Source organism: Sus scrofa, chromosome 15 (assembly GCF_054392235.1).
Source record: "Sus scrofa isolate SSC_HxYL_T2T_F1_AM1 chromosome 15, Sscrofa_HxYL_maternal_Yorkshire_Landrace_v2.0, whole genome shotgun sequence".
NCBI lineage: Eukaryota > Metazoa > Chordata > Mammalia > Artiodactyla > Suidae > Sus > Sus scrofa.
This window is the reverse complement of record NC_139397.1, coordinates 152,396,006-152,414,809: the sequence shown is the minus strand read 5'-3', so window position 1 is coordinate 152,414,809 and position 18,804 is coordinate 152,396,006. Positions and strand designations below refer to the sequence as shown.

Genomic DNA, 18,804 nt, shown 5'->3' with positions numbered 1-18,804 from the left:
GCAGGTGTCCGGAGCTAAGGTGTGACAGTGGCAGTGGGGCAAAGGGCCTGGCCTCCGAATGCCGAGGAGGTCAGTTCATCAGGCTGGATGGCTACTTGGACAGAGAGAACAAGGCAGGGGGAAGACTCGGGGTCACGCTAGACATGGGCCTCGGGCACCCGGGCCATGATGGCCTCGTTCTTGGGGGAGAACGCACAGCAGGAGGGGGAGGTGGTGACGGTGCCCTTCGGGGGAGTTCGGGGTGCCTCTGTGACATCCAACTTCCTGCGGCCGGGTGACCAGGCCCGAGCCGAAGATCTCGGTTCTAAAGCCATCAGAGGAGTTCCCTGGTGGCCCAGTGGGTTAAGGATCCAGTGTTGTCGCTGAAGCACCTGGGGTCCCTGGGAGGCGGGGGCTTGATCCCTGGCCCAGGAACTTCCATACGTCACAGACGTAGCCAAAAATTTTTAAAATAAAAAAATAAAGCCCTCAGTAAAACGGTTCTGGTGGGACTTTCACGCTGTCTTAGTACCCGAGGTGTCTGAGCCGAGATATATATTTGCTTTTACTCAGCTCTTTACAGCTGCCTGAGAGGTGACAACGCGATGTGCGTGGATCTCAGGGGATGTAACCAAAAGCAACAATATGGGACAAGCTGCGCTTCTCAGGTCTGCGGTCCCCAAATAAGAAGCGACACCCTAAGAGCACAAGATGACTCTCTGGGTTTGGGGGAAATGTTGGATTTTTAAAACAAAAATTAAGTTTTACTAACATCGAAAACACAGACCGAGCCGTAAAAACGTAAAATCCATACCCCAAAATGACGAAGATTTGTGCCGGTAAGAATCCACTTCCAAAGGAGCAAACCAGCCCAGCAACGGCCCCTGCGCGGGAGCCCCGCCGCCTGGCCCCGCAGGGCGCGGGGCAGGGGCCCCAGAGGCAGAGAGGCGGCACTGGCGCCCGGGCTTCTCTCAAGGTCGCCGACAAGTGCATCCCGGTGACAGCCATTCCACGGAGGCTCTGGGCAGAAGCCCCCACGGCTCCTCGGGGCCTGGGGGCGTCCCTGCACGCCACACGCACACCACACACCACACACACACCACACTACACACACACGAACACCACACACATACACACCACACTACACACCACACACGAATACCACACACACACCCACACCACACACAACCACACTACACACACACCACACACACTACACACACACACAACCACACTACATACCACACACACACCCACACCACACACAACCACACTACACCACACACAACCACACCACACACACACTACACACACACACAACCACACTACATACCACACACACACACACACCACACTACACACACACTACACACACCATACACACCACACTACACTACACACCACACACACACCACACTACATACACCACACACCACACACACCAAACACACCCACGCCACAAACACACCCACACACATGCCCCACACACCACATACACACACATCAAACACAACACACACACAGCTCATACACCTTATACCACACACAGAGCTCATACCAAACACACACACCCCACACACACACTCCAGTACACACCTGGTCAGGGAGTGAAGAACTGGTCTGAGTAGATGGGGCCTGAGACCCCTCTTCCTTGAGGCCTCAGGTGGGGAGAAAGGGCTTTTGCATCAGGTCCCATTAAGACGTGGCCTCTGGCCGCATAAGTGGGCACCTGCGTTCTAGGGAGAGGGTCCCCGACTGATGACCAGTGTCCCTCAGAACTAGATCGCCTCGGCCTGTCCCTGCGCTCCGAGCCCCCCTCCCCCAGCACTCTGTGCCCTGGTCCTCGCACTGGCCCCAGAACTCAGCTCGAAAGGACCAGAGCAGAAGCAGCCTCGTTTTGAGCTCACGGCTTGACAGAGGCTCCGAGTGTCTGCCTACCGAACGCCATCCACCGGCCCCCTGAGAAGCCTTCCCAAACGCCATTGCAAATGCCAGGCAGTAATGCGCCAGCCGCTGGCTGCTGATAGATTAACAGATGAGTTTATTTCATTAAGCAAAAAAAAAAAACAAACAAACAAACAAAAAAAAAACAATATTGCCTGCGTCCCTGTGAAATACCAAGGGTATTTCTTGTTTTTTTAGAAATAAATAAGGAGCGTAAAAAGTAAGGAGCACATTATTTAAAGAAAACAATGACCTAAATTTTAAATTATGGAAGGTCAGGTACCTTCATCCTATCACCATTGCTACCTGACAAGGAGAGACTAGATTTCCTGGGAGAAACGGTTGTTAGAGGAGGAGAGTATAGATTCCATGACAACAGTGTCCCCCAAACTGAAGCCTTCAGAAAAGCAGATACTCATCACGGTACTCAGAAAAAAAGTACTCTGGCTCTGCCAAGTTTTAGAAACCTTGTTTAAGCCAGAGTTAAACACTCTTCTTCTCACTGCAGACCTTCTCAGTGCCTTTAATGTTCATAGTAAAGCTCCAGGAGGGAAAGGGGATACAGTGTTTTCTGACTTATTTGACCCCCAGGATCCTTTGCGTGTGAGTGGTGTGGGAAGCTACCTACAAATGGATCCCAGGAGTCCGTTCATTCAATAGGACAAAATTGAGGAAATACCATGATTCTGTGTTCTACCCTGGCCAGTTCCAGGGGGCACCCAGGCAAAGCTGCCTGTTGGAATCAGTGGGCACACTCTTCCCCAGTTTGCCAGAAGATTCCAACTCCTGTCACTTCCGGGACCTGCGGCTTCCCAGGAAAGAACAACTCCATCGCTTACAGCTCGGTCAGCTTTGAATATGGTCCCAGCTGCCTGCTGCACCCACACGAGTTCCGCTCATCTGTTTAGAGGTCGTAAGTGTTTCCTGCCCTCATCATCAGCCGCCGGGGAGGGTGACCAGCGGGGCCTTCGAGAACAGCTCAGGCTCCCCCTTCCCCCTCGTCTGTGGGATTTGGGCCCCAGTGTGCAGTTTGGGTGGCGGAGGGCGCCCCACTCTGCCACGTCTCCTAAGGCTCGTGACTGCACCTGTTCCAGGGCCCTGGGGAGGACCATGGACTCTGGGCTGCGGTGACATCGCCAAATAGCCTAGTGACGTGGAGGGCTCTGAGGGACATAGATGAGGATGCTTTGCTCTCCTGTGACTCTTTAACTAAAAAGAAGAAGAAAAGGCTAAAGGCCATCCTGCCAGCAGGAGGAGGGGGTGGAGGGGGGAGGATTGGGGGTTTGGGATTAACAGACGCAAACTGGTACCCATAGGATGGCGAGACAACAAGGCCCTGCTGTGCAGCACGGGGAACTCTAGTCAACACCCTGTGATAAACCATAAGGCAAAGAGCAAGAGGACGAACACATAGATGCGTAAAACTGAGTCGCTCTGCTGAAGGGCAGACATTAACACGGCATACTGTAAATCAAGCACAATTTGAAAATGTTTTTAAAAAAGCCACCCTGCCCTTAGTTACTTGTGCGGCCACTAATGAGCCACTTCAGTTCTCTGACTCTCGGGCCCTCCTCCCAGCAGTGATCTCCACAACCCCAGCTCCTTCCAGCCGGAACATCTCACAGGCTTGCAGTGTCTGAGCACGAAGCCGAGGTCATAACCAAAATAAACAGAAATACCAAGATACGATCGTATATACGTCTGCTCTTCAACAGCTTTCAGACAGCTTTTCCAGTGCCGTCCGGACAGCCGTCCTTTGCCGAGCACTGGGCTGCACCCTGGAAATCCGTACCGAATGCCCCTGACGACCCCACCAGGCAGGCCGCTGCAATCTCAGAGTGTTTATCTCAGTGCAGCCAGTTACCGCGAGGCGTTGTGTGAATCGCATTCTGCTTGTTCTGTTCAGTCGCAGCGCTGGGCTGGGCGCACTCTGAGCGAGTCACCTCATCTCCACCGGATCCCCGGACGCCAGATGCCGGGGTTGGGGGGGCGGGCGGCAGAGCCTGTGAAATTAGCAAAGGGTCACGCACTTGAGAGGGGACAACTACGGACACGCCACTCAGAGCAGAACCGAGTTGGAGGCCAGAAAGGTGTTAGGATTTGCAGACATTTAAAAATGACTCAAATTGAAATCATCTGCAATGAGAGTGTTTTAAATAAGTCATGTATTCACCGAAAATGTTTTCGTAAATACAAAACAGATTCTGGTATATTGTGTGTCACCAGCGCGAGAGCCGTGCCCACGAGCAGAACTGTTCGTCAGGTCTGAGTGGGCCTTCCAGTTGGTATCTCCCCGGACCCGAACCCCCTCCTCCTCCTGGCCCCAGGGCGTCTGCTTCCAGAAGGGCTTTAGCTGCACGGCCACGTCGTCCGCTCACTCAGCTGGTTCTTCAGCACTTACGTGCTACATCAGGGCTTCGTGTTTAGAGCTTCCTTCTTGTTTTAATGTCACGCCACACATTCTCGTAAGGTAGAGTCAGACTGGGGCCAACCTCCCCAGTCGCCTGGAATCACAGCGTCGGGGTGCAGCGCTGGAACGGGCGTCAGCGCTCCACTTCCCGGATGCGTCATTTTATGGGTGGGAGACGGAAGCCACGTGGCACATTCGTCTTACCTCCAGCCGCGGGGCCTGGTTCAGCCCATGGAATCCAGGCCTTCGGACTCCAAACCCAGCTCTCAGATCCAGAGATCACACGAACACCATCTTGAGGCCACGTGGGCATTAGATCATAGAGAGGCGGCTTTTTAATGCCTCCAATATGTATTGCTTCCCAAGGGCAGAATGTTTAGGGAAAAATCACCTCCTCAAAAACTTTATTTTTGGAACCATCACCATCTGTTTGTGGAAAAGCATAGCTTGGTGATAAACGATAGACTAGAAGCTCCAGGGGAAACCAGAGGGCTTCGTTTGGGTTTCTCTGGCTGCACGCCGAGGATTTTCCTTCTCTCCACCCTTGTTGACTGTGTAGCTTAAAACTTCACCCTCAGCTGCAGGGCTCCGAGCTAAAGATGACTATCATTTTGTTCGGGGCACAGAGCAGACGTGGGGCAGGTTCTCTTGTCCAGCCCCACACAGGAAACAACTCGGGCTTGAGGGCCATCTGGTCTCTGCTGCATCTACTCAACCCTGCCCTCCAGGAATGAGAGCAGACATGTGTAAACGAATGGACATGGCTGTGTGCTAATAAAACTTTATTTAGAAAAGCAGGCAGAGGGCCAGATTCAGCTTGTACCAACAGGAGTTGCCCAACCTCTGTTTTATGTGAGGCCAGTGTATTTGAATGGAAACCCCTTGAATCTTTGTAGAATCGATGGACTTATTTTGGAATTTTACAGCGTTAATTATGGACTCTGACAACGTACCGATCTTTTAACCCTGTGCCTGAGCAAGCTGTCCTTGTGTGTCACGGTCACTGTCACGCGTGAGACCCTTCCTCAGGGTACACTGTTTCAAGGCGTCACAGAGATGCCAACATGCAGGACATTCCAGATGAAGGGTCAGGAGTGAGTGAGCCATGAGTATTTTTTCTAGATGTTCCACCAAGCTAAGGGGCATCTACAAACACACCCACCACAACAAAGGTCGAGGGCCAGGAGTGTTTGTCTCTGTCGTGACCCCTTGCAAAACCATCCTAGGCACTCTTTTTTCCACATTAAGAATATTTCCAGTGGCCTCTAGAAAGCGTGGGCTCCGGATTTCTGCGGCATGGATTGCGATATGTCACACCACAACGCAATACTGCCCTTGGGTGCCGCCTGTTTGTTAGCAAAGACCCTATCAAACCTTTCTGAAGGACCTTTTCCTTCTCTGAGCATGTGCCACCTGAACCTGCTGTTCCTGACAGATCTGCTGGGCAAGTCTTTGTTCCCCCTGTGCCCTGGGAAAGGCGGGAGGGAAAGCCAGAGTAGGAAGGACCTGCAGCCCAGCGCGGGCGTCCAGCATCTGCCAAAGCCGTAATTCACTGCGGCTCCATTCCCTTCCCTACAGATGGGGGGACCTTCACCCCACCTCATCTCCCAGGGTCATCGGGCAGATGGAACAAGGGCTTCTGGGGAACCAACGTATAAATGTCACTCCCTCCCACAGAGAATTCTGTACCTAAATGATGGAAAAATCAAGATGACAGGAAACTCTGGCAATGAGCCAGATTTTACATGTCCAAAAAAAAAAAGCATATTGAGAGACTGAATACACAAATGGACAATGGCCAGATCACATGTGACACAAGAACTGACCCACAAGCCCCGCAGCAACCAGCCCAGGCAGCCACAGCCGGAGTCCACCCAGCATGGCCAGGATCAGAGACTGCTCAATCTTTTTGCCCTCGTTTTGCTCCCACTTCCAACTCAGGACTGTCCAGCAAAGCCAAGTCTATTCCCAGGTCCCTAGCGAGCCACCTTTGGCTTCCCCGCACTCCTGGACCCTCATCCCCACTCCCAGCCTGCCTGCAAGTCTCCGCCAAATACAGCGGGTGGTGGCCAACTCCCTTGCTCCAGCTGGTCTGCGTAGACGGCCTCTGTCTCACCGGGGTGGCCTCTGTCAATTTCCACAGCGTTAAGAAGTTATTCTCAGCTCCTCTTTGGCTACCAGCCAGCCTCTCACTGAGAGCAAAGGCTCGAGTCAACGTGCCCCAAGCGCCAAGACATGGCCCCAGGCCCCACCCGTGCCACCAGAGGGTCCCTGTGCAGCCTTCCAGCCTCCTGACCTCCAAAGGCCGGACCTGATGCCCTGGGCCCACCCCCTTCCCGCGATCACGGCTTTCAGCGCCTCCTGGCTCCATCTTCAATCACCACTCACAAAGCAACCAACGAGAGCCTCAGCCCCCACCGTGAGACCCCAGAGTGTCTCTGTGTCCCCTAGAATAATCTAGAATCAAACCTACCAGCCCCCATCCTGTTACACCACCACGATGCATGTCTCTCCTGTGCCTGTTACCAATTACACACGCCACGGCACGGGTCTAATTTATGCTCGACTGAAACTAAAGGCTCTGTCCTTTCACTCCAGTGGTCTTAATCCACTCCCGCGTTTCCATCCGGGGCCACTCTCCCACCTCTGCCGTCTCCCGCTCTCCGCTACATGAAAGGAGACTTCCTACCCAGGCTGGTGTCCCTGGGGGAGGTGGCTTGAGCTGAAGGAAGGCTGCCTGGTGATGAACCAGGGGGCGGAGGAGGACAGCGTTCCAAGCCCAGAAAACCAGGTCAGCGTCCCCTCGGCAGGCTGAGCGTGGGCACCTGCGAATGCAGAAAGCCTGGAAGGGGACACTCAGGGCAAATAGAAACCCGAAGACGTCCAGAAGCCATAGTCACACCGCACAAAGTTGACCGAGACCAAATCCATTGTCGTGGACAGATACTGTCCCAGCAGAATGGTAAAATGTCTGGGTTCCCCACAAAGACAGCAATTATAAACTTGTGTAAACTGGACAATAAAGCCTTCAAAATCTGAAACAAATTTCGACAAATCTACAATTATGGGAGTATTACCACCATCTCAATTAATAGGCCAAGCACAAAAAAATGTTTACCAAACATAGGTCAGAACATAATTAACATGGCTGATTTAATGGCCATAACACAGAAGTCAGCCTACAGCAGTAAAGAGGATACATTTATTCTAAAATAAGTGTACATTACAACAGCCAACACATGGAAACAACGTAAATGTCTATCAAATGATGAATAGATAAAAAATATGTGGTGTATACACACACACATACTGGAATACTACTCAGCCATAAAAAACAGAATGAAATAATGCCACTTACAGCAAGATGGATGGACCTGGGGATTCTCATACTAAGTGAAATCAGTCAGAAAGAGAAAGACAAATACCATATGATATCACTTATATGTGGAATCCAAAATGTTACAAGTGAACCTATCTGTGAAGCAGAAACAGACTCACAGACAAGGGGAGTGGTTGCCAAGGGGTAGGGGCTGGGAGAAGGATGGAGTGGGAGGTTGGGGTTAGATGTGAGCTACTACATACAGATGGATAAACTGTACAGCACAGGGAACTATATTCAGTATCCTCTGATGAACCATCATGGAAAAGAATATTTTTAAAAAGAATGCATACATACGTATATGTGTGTATGTGCGTGGGTGTAAAAATAATGTGTATGTTAAACTTTTACCAAAAAAATTTTTTAGACCATACTGTGGGCCACAAGAAAGCTTCAGAAAATTTTAAGAACTGTCACTATGCAGAGACTGTATTTTTGGAACAAATGATTTTGAGTGAGAAACAGATATTTCTTTGAGGTCCACATGTTTAGAAAAAAAAATCTCATGTCAAAGCATAAATCATTTTGGAAGCTTATACACTTAGAATTAAACAATAATGAAAATACACTTAGCTGGGATGCAGCTAAAATGGTTCTCTAATGGACATTTATGGAAACGACAGATTAAAAAATAATAAACTAGCTGTCCAACTGAGTTAGATTTTTTCTTTTTCTTTTTTTTTTGTCTTTTGTCTTTTTAGAGCCGCACCCATGGCATGTGGAGGTTCCCAGGATAGGGGGTCGAATCAGAGCTACAGCTGCTGGCCTACACCACAGCCACAGCAACACAGAATCCAAGCCACATCTGCAACCTATACCACAGCTCATGGCAACGCCAGATCCTTAACCCAGTGAATGAGGCCAGGGATCGAACCCACATCCTCATGGATACTAGTCAGGTTCATTAACCCCTGAGCCATGACAGAAACTCCAGATTTTTTCTTTTTAATGGCTGCACTCATAGCACATGGCAGTTCCTGGGCCAGGGATTGAATCTGAGCTGCTGCTGCAGCAATGCCTGATCCTTTAACCCACTGCACCAGGCTGGGGATTGAACCCACACCTCTACAGTGACCCAAGCTGGTGCAGTCGGATTCTTAATCCACCGTGCCAGAGTGGGAACTCCTAGATTTTTTATAGGACAAACTCAAAGAGAGTAAAGAGAAGGCAATATACAATAGAAGATTGTCCACAAAAGTAAAGAGAAGAGAAATATACAATAGAAGGTCAAGAAAAAGCAGAATTGTAAAATAAATGTCCAGCTAGATGAGAGAGAGAAAACAGAAATATAGGAACACAAAAGGAATACAGAAAGAGCATAACTACGAACAATTGTGTAATGATTTTATGAAGTATTTCTTAATAATCTCTGAAAAAAGCATTTTCTCTCTCAGCATTTTCATCTATGTTTTACTTTATAAGGCCAATAGAACTTTGATATTAAAATTCAAGCAAGGACAATCTGAAAAACGAACAGTGGAGTCTACAAGATCTGCATTTATGAACTTTAAATAGACAAAATGCCAACAAGCAAAAGGCAGCAACGCTTTAAAAGGACAAAACGCCAGAGTTCCCATTGTGGCTCAGCAAATGGGACGAGTTAACAAACCCAACTCGTATTCACGGGGACTCGTGTTCAATCCCTGGTCTTGCTCAGTGGATTAAGGATCCAGCGTTGCCATGAGCAGACAAGGCTTGGACCTGGCCTGGCTGTGACTGTGGAGTAAGGCCGGCAGCTGCAGCTCCGACTGGAGCCCTAGCCTGGAAACTTCCATACGCCAAGGGTGCGGCCCTGACAAGAAAAAAAAAAGGGAAACACCGAAGCGTGTCTATGAGAAGCATGTCCATAAATAGCAGAATTTTAGCACTTAACTCAATACTCATTTTAAGGAGAATTTTAGGTGGTTTACGTTTCTCGTAATCAGGTGACTGATAGTCTCTACATTTTGTATCCTGTCTCCTTTTTGTGTTTTCTAGGTCTTCTCTTTGCTGTCTCATCATCTGGATTAGTTATTATTCTTTAAAAACTATGCATCCTGCTTTAACATCTACCAAGCAGATAGCTGTTGACACGCTTACTTTTTTAACTACAAAAATCAGACGCTCCCTTGACTCTCTTCTATGCCCACCATACGGAATTTGGCCCACTTATTCTTTCCTCTGCTCGCAGCTTTAGCTGTTGTTCTGGAAGGATGTTTATCACACAAACCTTGAACGTTTGCCCTCTCGCTCACTTCACCATGTGTTCTACCGCGATGTGACCCAGACTCTGTTACCTGGCAGCACTGCTGGCTGCTAGTCTACTACTGCCTAACTTTCCTTCCAGTTGGTTGGAGGGTGTCTTTGAGAAATGTTTCAGAGACGGTGTTTCCGTGTTCAGTCTTGTGAGCCCCCGTCCACCTGAGACTCCTTCTGCTGCCCTTGCCTTGAACACACGGATTGCTTCGGGATCCTGACCAAGCCGTCCCCTCCCCTCAGAACCCAAGGCTGACCCCAGGCCTGCCTGGCCTCCCATGCATCCTGCCCCAGCTCTGCTGACGTCTGTCAGCGCAGAGTCTGAACCTGCACAGAGGGGCTGAAGCAGATGGGTGGGCTCTGGGATCCCGCGAGACCCTCCTCAGTAGGTGATGGTCAATAAAAGTCATTAAAAAAAAGAGGTGATGGCCTCCCTGGTCTTCAGATCAGACATCTCTCCCCCTCGAGCTCGAGCTGGGAGGTAGGATTAAGGGAGCCCAGAAGGTTTCTGACCATCCCTGTGGTCATCTGTGTTGTGGCCAAAGGAAGCAGTGAGGCACTGCAGAACCAGCAGTACAGGAAAGCGTGTTCTGAAGACGGAAATCAGTAACCACAAACAGGCATCAAACTAAAGTCAAGACGACCAGAAAAGGAGAGTCCACATATAAGGCAGAATATTAGGTTGCATTAAAAATTATGCTGTAGACAAATGTAATAAATTCATTGAGTAATAAAAAAATTATGCTGTAGAAAAAGGCTTAATAACTCAAAGTCTTGATGATCAAGAATTGTTTTCATGGGGAGTTAATTTAGGTTTAATTTAGGAGCTAAAGGACCTAAATGTGTAATTCTCTACACATTTAATGAAAAACAAAGAATACAAAACCATGTTGCAGTGAAATTTTAGTCTTGCACATAAAGATGTATATTATATAGACATGAAAAACTTCAAGAAAAAAATAACAGAGTTAGTAGTGGTTCAAGGGGCTATGGATGAATTATATTTTCTTATTTTCAATTAATTGTATTTTCTAATTACTACACTAAACATGCACTCCTTCTGTAATTAAAAAACAAGTTATTTTTAAAATAAGATTATGAAATAGAATGCACTGCATAACTTCTAAATATATCGATAAATTGTAAGTTCATTCATAAAAAATATAATCAGATGTCAGAGGAAGAACCAAACATATCATATATGATTATAACTGATGACTCTTAGAATGCAAAATAAAGACACGACTATGAATATTTCAGTGCCAAATAATACAACATTAAAATATCTAAAATGTAAACTCTTCATAACATGAGAAACTGGAAAAACATGATTGTGGAAGATATTAACAAGGATCTTACAGTGAAAACCAAATCTTCAGTGAGGATCTTGAGGACGTAAATGATATAAATAAGACAGCTGTTTTAATAGATGTATTAAGACTTGCATCTTTTAAACACGAAATACATATTTTTTTTCAAACTCATGAAATAGTCACAAAAAATGTACCATATACCAAACAATGAATAATACTTTGGTTGATTTAAAAGGGAATGACACAGGAAGCCCATTACCCTGATACAAAATCCAGACAAAGCCACTACAAGAAAGGAGAATTACACACCAATATCCTTTATAAAAATTGATGTAAAAACCCTCAACAAAATATCAGCAAACTGAATTCAGTAGCATATTAAAAGATTTATACACTGTGACCAAGTGGGATTTATTCCTGGAATACAAGGATAGTTGCATTGAGCAAATTGATCAATATAATAGTCCATATTAACAGAATAAATGAAAAAACACATGATCATTTCAAGTGACCCAGTGAAAGCATTTGACAAAATTCAACACCTCTTTATGATAAAAACACTCAACAAACTAGGAATAAAAGGAAACTCTATCTCCGCATAAAAAAATCCGTAGAGCAAAACCCCACAGTGAACAACATATTCAATGATAAAAGACTGAAAGCTTTTCCTCTAAGATGAGTGACCAGGCAAGGATACCCACTTTCATCACTTCTATTCAACACAGTACTAGAAGTTCTAACCAGAGCAATTGGACAAGAAAAAGAAATAAAGGATATGCAAACTAAAAAGGAAAAAATAAAACTATCTCTTTTCACAGATAATATAATCTTAAATGTAGAAAGCTCTAAAGATGACACACACGCACACACAAATCTGCTGAAATTAATAAATGAACTCAGCAGAGTAGCAGGAAACAAAGTCGGCAAGCAAGTCAACTGTATTTCTATACACTTACAATGAACAATCTAAAAAAGAAATTAAGAAAGTAATTTCATTTGCAATAGTAATAAAAAGAATAAAATACTTAAGAACTAACTTAGGGGACAAAAGGCCTTTACATATATAATGAAAACTGGAAAGCATTGCTGAAAGAAATCAAAGAAGATATAAACAGATGAAAACACATCCCATGTTCATGGATTGGAAGACAATAGTGTTAAGACACCAGTACTACCCAAAGCAATCTACAGACTCAGGGCAATCCTCATCAAAATCCCAATGACACTTTTTTTCAGATATAGAAAAAACCCACATGAAATGCTGTTCAACATCACTAATCATTAGGGAAATGCAAATCAGACTACAGTGACATAACACTCACGTCCACTAAGATGACTACGACCACAAAAACAGAAAATAGCAAACTGGTGAAGATGTAGAGAAACTGGAACCCTTGTGCACGATTGGTAGGCAGGTAAATTAATACAGCCACTGAGGAAAACAACATGGCAGTTACTGAAAAAAGTAAAAATGGATTTACTATAGGATCCAGCAAATTCACACTTTCAAGTATATACCCAAAAGAACTGATAGTAGGGTTTCAAAGAGATACTTGTATACCCATGTTCATAGCAGCATTATTCACAATATCTAAAACATGGAAGAAACTCATGTCCATTGGTGGAAGAATAAACCAAGTGGGATACATACATACAATGGAGTATTATTTAGCCTTAAAAATGAAGGAAACTCTGACCTATGCTACAGCATGAATGAATCTTGAGGACACCACGCTAAGTGAAATAAACCAATCACAAAAAGACAAATACCATATGATTCTACTTAAATAAGATAGCCAAAATCATAGATGCAGAGTGTAGAATCATGGTTGCTGGAGGGCAGGGGGATGAGGAGTTGTTGTTCAGTGAGAATAGAATTTCAGTTTTATAAGGTGAAAAGAGTTCTGGCAAAGAACGGTAGTGATGGTCACACAATGATATGACTGAATTTAATACCATTGAACTGTACATAATTCTACATTACGTGTATTTTGCAACAATTACGAAATTGGAGGGGAAGGAGATGATGCAGGTCGGATTATCAAACAATGACTTATAGAATTACAAACAAAAAAATTTAATACCCCCAAATCCAACCACTTCAAAATAATATGTATGTACACAAAATACGTAGTTGATTGATAGAAAAACTAATTAAATATTTGATTAAAGAAGAAACAGCCATCACAAATGCAGACTATTTTCAAAAAAATAATTACAATAATAATACCACATATCAGAGTATATGCATGTAGCCAGGACTGTATTCAGAAAATAATCCAAGTCTTAAAATTTTATTTGTTCTTATTGCCATTTTTTTTACTTTTTTTTCCTACTGTACAGCATGGTGACCCAGTCACACATACATGTATACACTCTTTTTTCTCACATGATCATGCTCCATCATAAGTGACTAGAAATAGTTTTCAGTGCTACACAGCAGGATCTCATTGCTAATGCATTCCAAAGGCAACAGTCTGCATCTATGCTCCCAGTCTATCCCACTCCCTCCCCCTCCCCCTTGGCGACCACAAGTCTATTCTCCAAGTCCATGAGTCTCTCTTCTTTGGAAAGGTTCATTTGTGCCATATATTAGACTCCAGATATAAGTGATATAATATGGTATTTGTCTTTCTCTTTCTGACTTACTTCACTCAGGATGAGAGTCTCTAGTTCCATCCATGTTGCTGCCAATGGCATTATTTTGTTCTTTTTTATGGCTGAGTAGTAGTCCATTGTGTATATATATCACATCTTCCTAATCCAATCATCTGTCGATGGACATTTGGGTTGTTTCCATGTCTTGGCTATTGTGAATAGTGCTGTAACGAACATGCAGGTGCAAGTGTCTTTTTTAAGGAAAGTTTTGTCTGGGTAAATGCCCAGGAGTGGGATTGCTGGGTCATATGGTAGTTCTATGTATAGTTTTCTAAGGTACCTCCATACTGTTCTCCATAGTGGTTGTACTGGCTTACATTCCCACCAACAGTGCCATTTTTACTATTTATTTATTTATGTATTTATTTGTCTTTTTGCATTTTCTAGGGCCACTCCCACGGCATATGGAGATTCCCAGGCTAGGGGTCTAATTGGAGCTGTAGCCGCTGGCCTATGCCAGAGCCACAGCAACTCAGGATCGACCTACACCACAGCTCACAGCAACGCCAGATCCTTAACCCACTGAGCAAGGCCAGGGATTGGACCCGCAACCTCATGGTTCCTAGTCAGATTCGTTAACCACTGAGCCACAACAGGAACTCCAGTGCCATTTTTATTAACAGCTACTATCTATAGAATGTTCCAAGCACAGCGATAAGCATTGTATATGCATGCTCTGATTTAATTATTTCCTAAATTCTTCCAGATAAATGTTAAATAACTAGGAGGTAGTCTCCAAACCAGGGGCTTGTAAGTGGCCATCAATATATTCTTAAGGAAAACATATGAAAAGAAACAATTAAGATGGAAAACCAGAAATAATGAGTCACTAAAGAGAATAACTGAATTTGACCCATAAGTGCAACAGTTGTTTCTCTGAAAAGATGAAAACAATGAGTAAACTATTAACAATCCTAATTATTAAGAAAATAAAGAAAAGCCTACACACCACTGAAATCTATCATAAAAGGTAGAGTGGCGACTTTTAAATATGAACAAATGTTATAATACTTTTATAATAGCTTCACGCTACTGTCTTAAGAAAAAAGAACCTCAAACAGAAACTTCTCTAAAATAACAAATTGCCAACACTGGTTCCATAAAAGGGAGACAACTGGTAAAATCTGGGGCTTAAACACACACTATTGTTTCCCTCCAGGGTTCAGAACCAACTAAAAATCAACAGGGGAGAGCAGGCAGAGGACAGAACACGCTGTCGTCTTATCACTGCTGCCCCGGCAAAAGCGCAGTTAGCTTTGCAGCTCAGAGGGCTTCCTGACACCCCCTCACCCATCCTCCCCTAAGGCCACCCTCAGGCCACCCAGCTCAGGGTGCTGTCACCAGGACTGTCACCGCCTTCATCTGGAGGAGAGAAGGAACACACCACTGTGCTTGGAGCCCTGTAGCAACCCCGGGAGGCGACGGCAGGGGTGGGGAGCAAAGCAGGAATGGGAGTTGCCCAAGGTCCCCCCCAGGCACAGAGCCTGAGGAAGGAGGCTGTCCTCTCTCAGGGGGTTTGTGCAGAGCCGTGAAGAACAATGAAATAGAAAGACAAAAAAGGCAAAATCTCACCTCCGAAAGAACTCGTGCAGATGGTCTTACTAGAAAGTTATTTCAAATTTCGAATCACACATAACTCCTGTGTTAGAGTCTTTCAGAACTTGGCACCACATTAAAATTAAAATAAGCAGAAATGTTTACTGCCCATTTTAGAAGCAAGCATAATTCTCCATATTTCTCTTCCGAACGTACACACTGAATTCCCATGTAAAGCACTATGAAAGGGAGCCCAGGGGTTCAGAGAGAAAGAAAATAACCTACTACCAAGTAGAGATTATTCCAGGAATGCAATATAAGACATCTATGGGTATAAATCATGTCTATTGGTAAAAGGATAAAAACCATATGATCAACTCTATAGAGGCCAAAAAGGGTTTTGATAAAATTCAATAGGCATTCTTCCTTTTATGTGTACACACACACACTCCAAAACCGGGGTTACCTGAAGCAGCGAAGACTGCATCTTATCATCTGGTTTGACTGCTCTTAGACTGTGAGGCTGTGTTCTGTTCATATCTGAGAAGGGGAAACAGCCTGGAGAGAGCTGGCCCTGAGTGAAATGGGTGGAGTGGAGCGGGCAGCAAGAATGTGAAGCCCCAAGAGCCATCAAGGACCCCCCAGAGAGGTTTGCTGGTTGAGGGGGAGCGGGGTGAAAGAGGCAGGGTTGCCAGAGAAAATATAGGACACAGCTAAATTTGAATTTTAGGTAAACAACAAATATTTGTTTTTACTATAAGTATGCCCCATGGAATATTTGGGATATACTTACCCTAAAAAATTAGTATGTGTCTGAAATTCAAATTTAACTGAGCGTTCTATATTTTCATTTGCTAAATTCAGCAATCCTACTAAGAGCCAGAATTGCACTCCCATGTCAGAGAACCAAGCACATAGCATAGCAGCCCAGAGGATGCCTAAGAACTCTCAAATACCCAGCAAGGTAAAAAAAGCCAACATTTGTTCACTTGCCCCATGGGATACCAACGACTAATGTAAGCCCATGATACAGACATGGCCTAAAGGGTAGGCTGCAGTCAGATCTCTAGGTAGGCAAGCAACACCTGCACCTTGCTGTCCCTTCTCCCACCGTCCCGAAAGCACAGCGTTCAAGCTGCTCCATGGACACTCCAAGGAGGAACGGAGAGTGGATCACAGAGTAAAAAGCCAGGCCAGGTCCCCTCCTCACTTCAAGGCATTCAGATCTCAGGATGAAGCATGGAGGGAGCTTTGAACAGGACCTGAGATTGGATGGAGCTTAATAACCAAAACCCAACCAGGAAGAAATAGAATCTGCCCAAAACACTGAGATATATGCTGCCATTCAACTTGCAAGAGGAGAAAAATTAAAACTTTTTTTCATTTAACCCAACAGCCAATGTCTTGATTAATGTTAAAATACCATGGCTGTTTCCACTGTGATAAAAAATAAAACAAGCTACTTCCACTGTTATTATTAATATGGTTCTGGAATTGCAAGCCAATGCAGTTAGAAAAGAAAAAGAAATAGATAGTATATGAGAAAGGAGGTAGCAATTACTATTATTTGCAAATGATACAATTTTCTAACTGAAAAATTAAAGAGTTTTGTAAGCTGCCAAAATAAATATGTTAAATCAACAAGTTCCTTCTTCCACGTTGAGGTCAGTGGACCACCAGAGGGCAACCAAATGTATTTTCAAGAGTCAAAGAAAGGTTCACATTATATTATTTAGGGAGGAAAAGTTGGAAAAGTGTATATTCATAAAATTCTAATTTTAACAAGTATCCATATATTTATAGATATGCAGATATTTATGTATTAATACGGAGAGAATAAATAAAATATATAATACTACATGCATTACAATATATAAACAATAAACAGACTATATTTTATAATACGATATGGTGGGGGGTGGGGAGAGGGCAGCTATAACAAGCATTACTAGTGGGTATCAAAGGGGGTTTTCATTTTCTTCCTTATTTTCCAACATTTCTGCACTGAACATAATGAGCATGAACTCTGTAACAAGAAAAATGGAATAATTATTTTGCTTATTTTTACAATGAAGAAAAAAGCAGGGATCTGATAACCTGCCTAGAGTTTATGTCACATCAGAGTAGGTGAGCTCAGATGTGTTCGGGCAGGCCCCTTGAAAGTGAAGTAACCTGGCAGGAAGCTGGAAGCGGGCAGACTGGAAGCAGGAGTGGGTGGCGAGAACCCAGTGGGCTTTAGAACTCCAACTTCCGCCTTCCTGATGCCGAGAAGCCCCCGACTCCTCAACCTGGTAATACTTACGTTGGGTAGATTGCTGACATCTGTCCCCACAAGCCTAGCTGTAAAGTGAACCAGTTGTTCTGGTGGTGGTTAAACATGGCTTCATGATGAATTACACCACAGAAACTGGACTCTTTTAAGAAAGGCTACAGATTGGTAGTTGAATGAGTAGTTGAAACAGATACCACAAGGCCCACAAAATCAAAAATATTCACCATCTGTCTCTTTTACAGAAAAGTTTGCTGACCCTTGTCTTATAGGACTAGATGAGAGGGTTGTTGTTGTTTTGTTTTGTTTTTTTTTTTCATTTTTTCTTTACTGTTTTGAAAGTTACAAATTCTACTTCTGTTCTCTTAGTGTCGTGATTAGAATTACAACTTTAAAAAACAAAAAACAAAAAGGAGTTCCTGTCGTGGTGCAACAGAAATGAATCTGACTAGTATCCATGAGCATGCAAGTTCGATTCCTGGCCTTGCTCAGTGGGTCTGGGATCTGGCATTGCTATGAGCTGTGGGGCAGGTTCCAGACCTGGCTCAGATCCCCAGTGGCTGTGGCTATGGCTGGCAGCTGCAGCTCTGCCTCAACCCCCAGCCTGGGAACCTCCATCTGCTAAAACAGAAAAACAAACAAACTACTACTTGTGTACCTGACCTGACAAAGCCTACAGTTCCTCCAGCTGTTCATGGGGTCATTCAAGGACTTTAGAATCTTTGGATTATCCTCCTCCCACCTTACACATCACTTAATCTAGAATTTCAGATCCTACATGTTTTTACACACTTAAAATAAGTTAAACGTTACCATTGCTTACATTATCAATCTTGTTTAGGTTTATCCATATGGACAAATTTATTTCCTCGCCACTCTGCTGATGGCTCACTCCTTCCTTCAATGATCTCCTTGCTAAAGTCCATCCCTAGAAGTTCTTTCAGTGAGACTCTGCTGGTGACAAATTCTCTAAGCCTTTGTTTTTCATCATTTCTTCCTAACGCTTTTTTTTTTTCTTTTTTTTTCTTTTTTACAGCCGTACCTATGGCATACGTAAGTTCCCAGGTGAGGTGTCGAATCC

General features: G+C 44.7%; 2 long non-coding RNA genes across 5 annotated transcripts in view; one reads left to right on the top strand and one right to left on the bottom strand.

Annotated features, from left to right (window-relative positions):
* Positions 1–18,804, bottom strand: part of LOC146396236 (uncharacterized) — a 160,918-nt gene that overhangs the window by 131,696 nt on the left and 10,418 nt on the right. Inside the window, exon 4 of one of the 4 annotated variants that reach the window (XR_014829201.1) lies at positions 2,004–3,926. The exons of the other annotated variants lie outside the window; for them this stretch is intronic. This is a non-coding gene — a long non-coding RNA (uncharacterized LOC146396236). Of the gene's footprint in view, positions 1–2,003; positions 3,927–18,804 lie in introns of those variants that run through there. 4 annotated transcript variants of the gene reach the window in all.
* Positions 14,259–18,072, top strand: LOC146396237 (uncharacterized). Its single transcript, XR_014829203.1, has 2 exons — positions 14,259–14,522; positions 14,674–18,072. It is a non-coding gene; the product is annotated as an uncharacterized LOC146396237 (long non-coding RNA).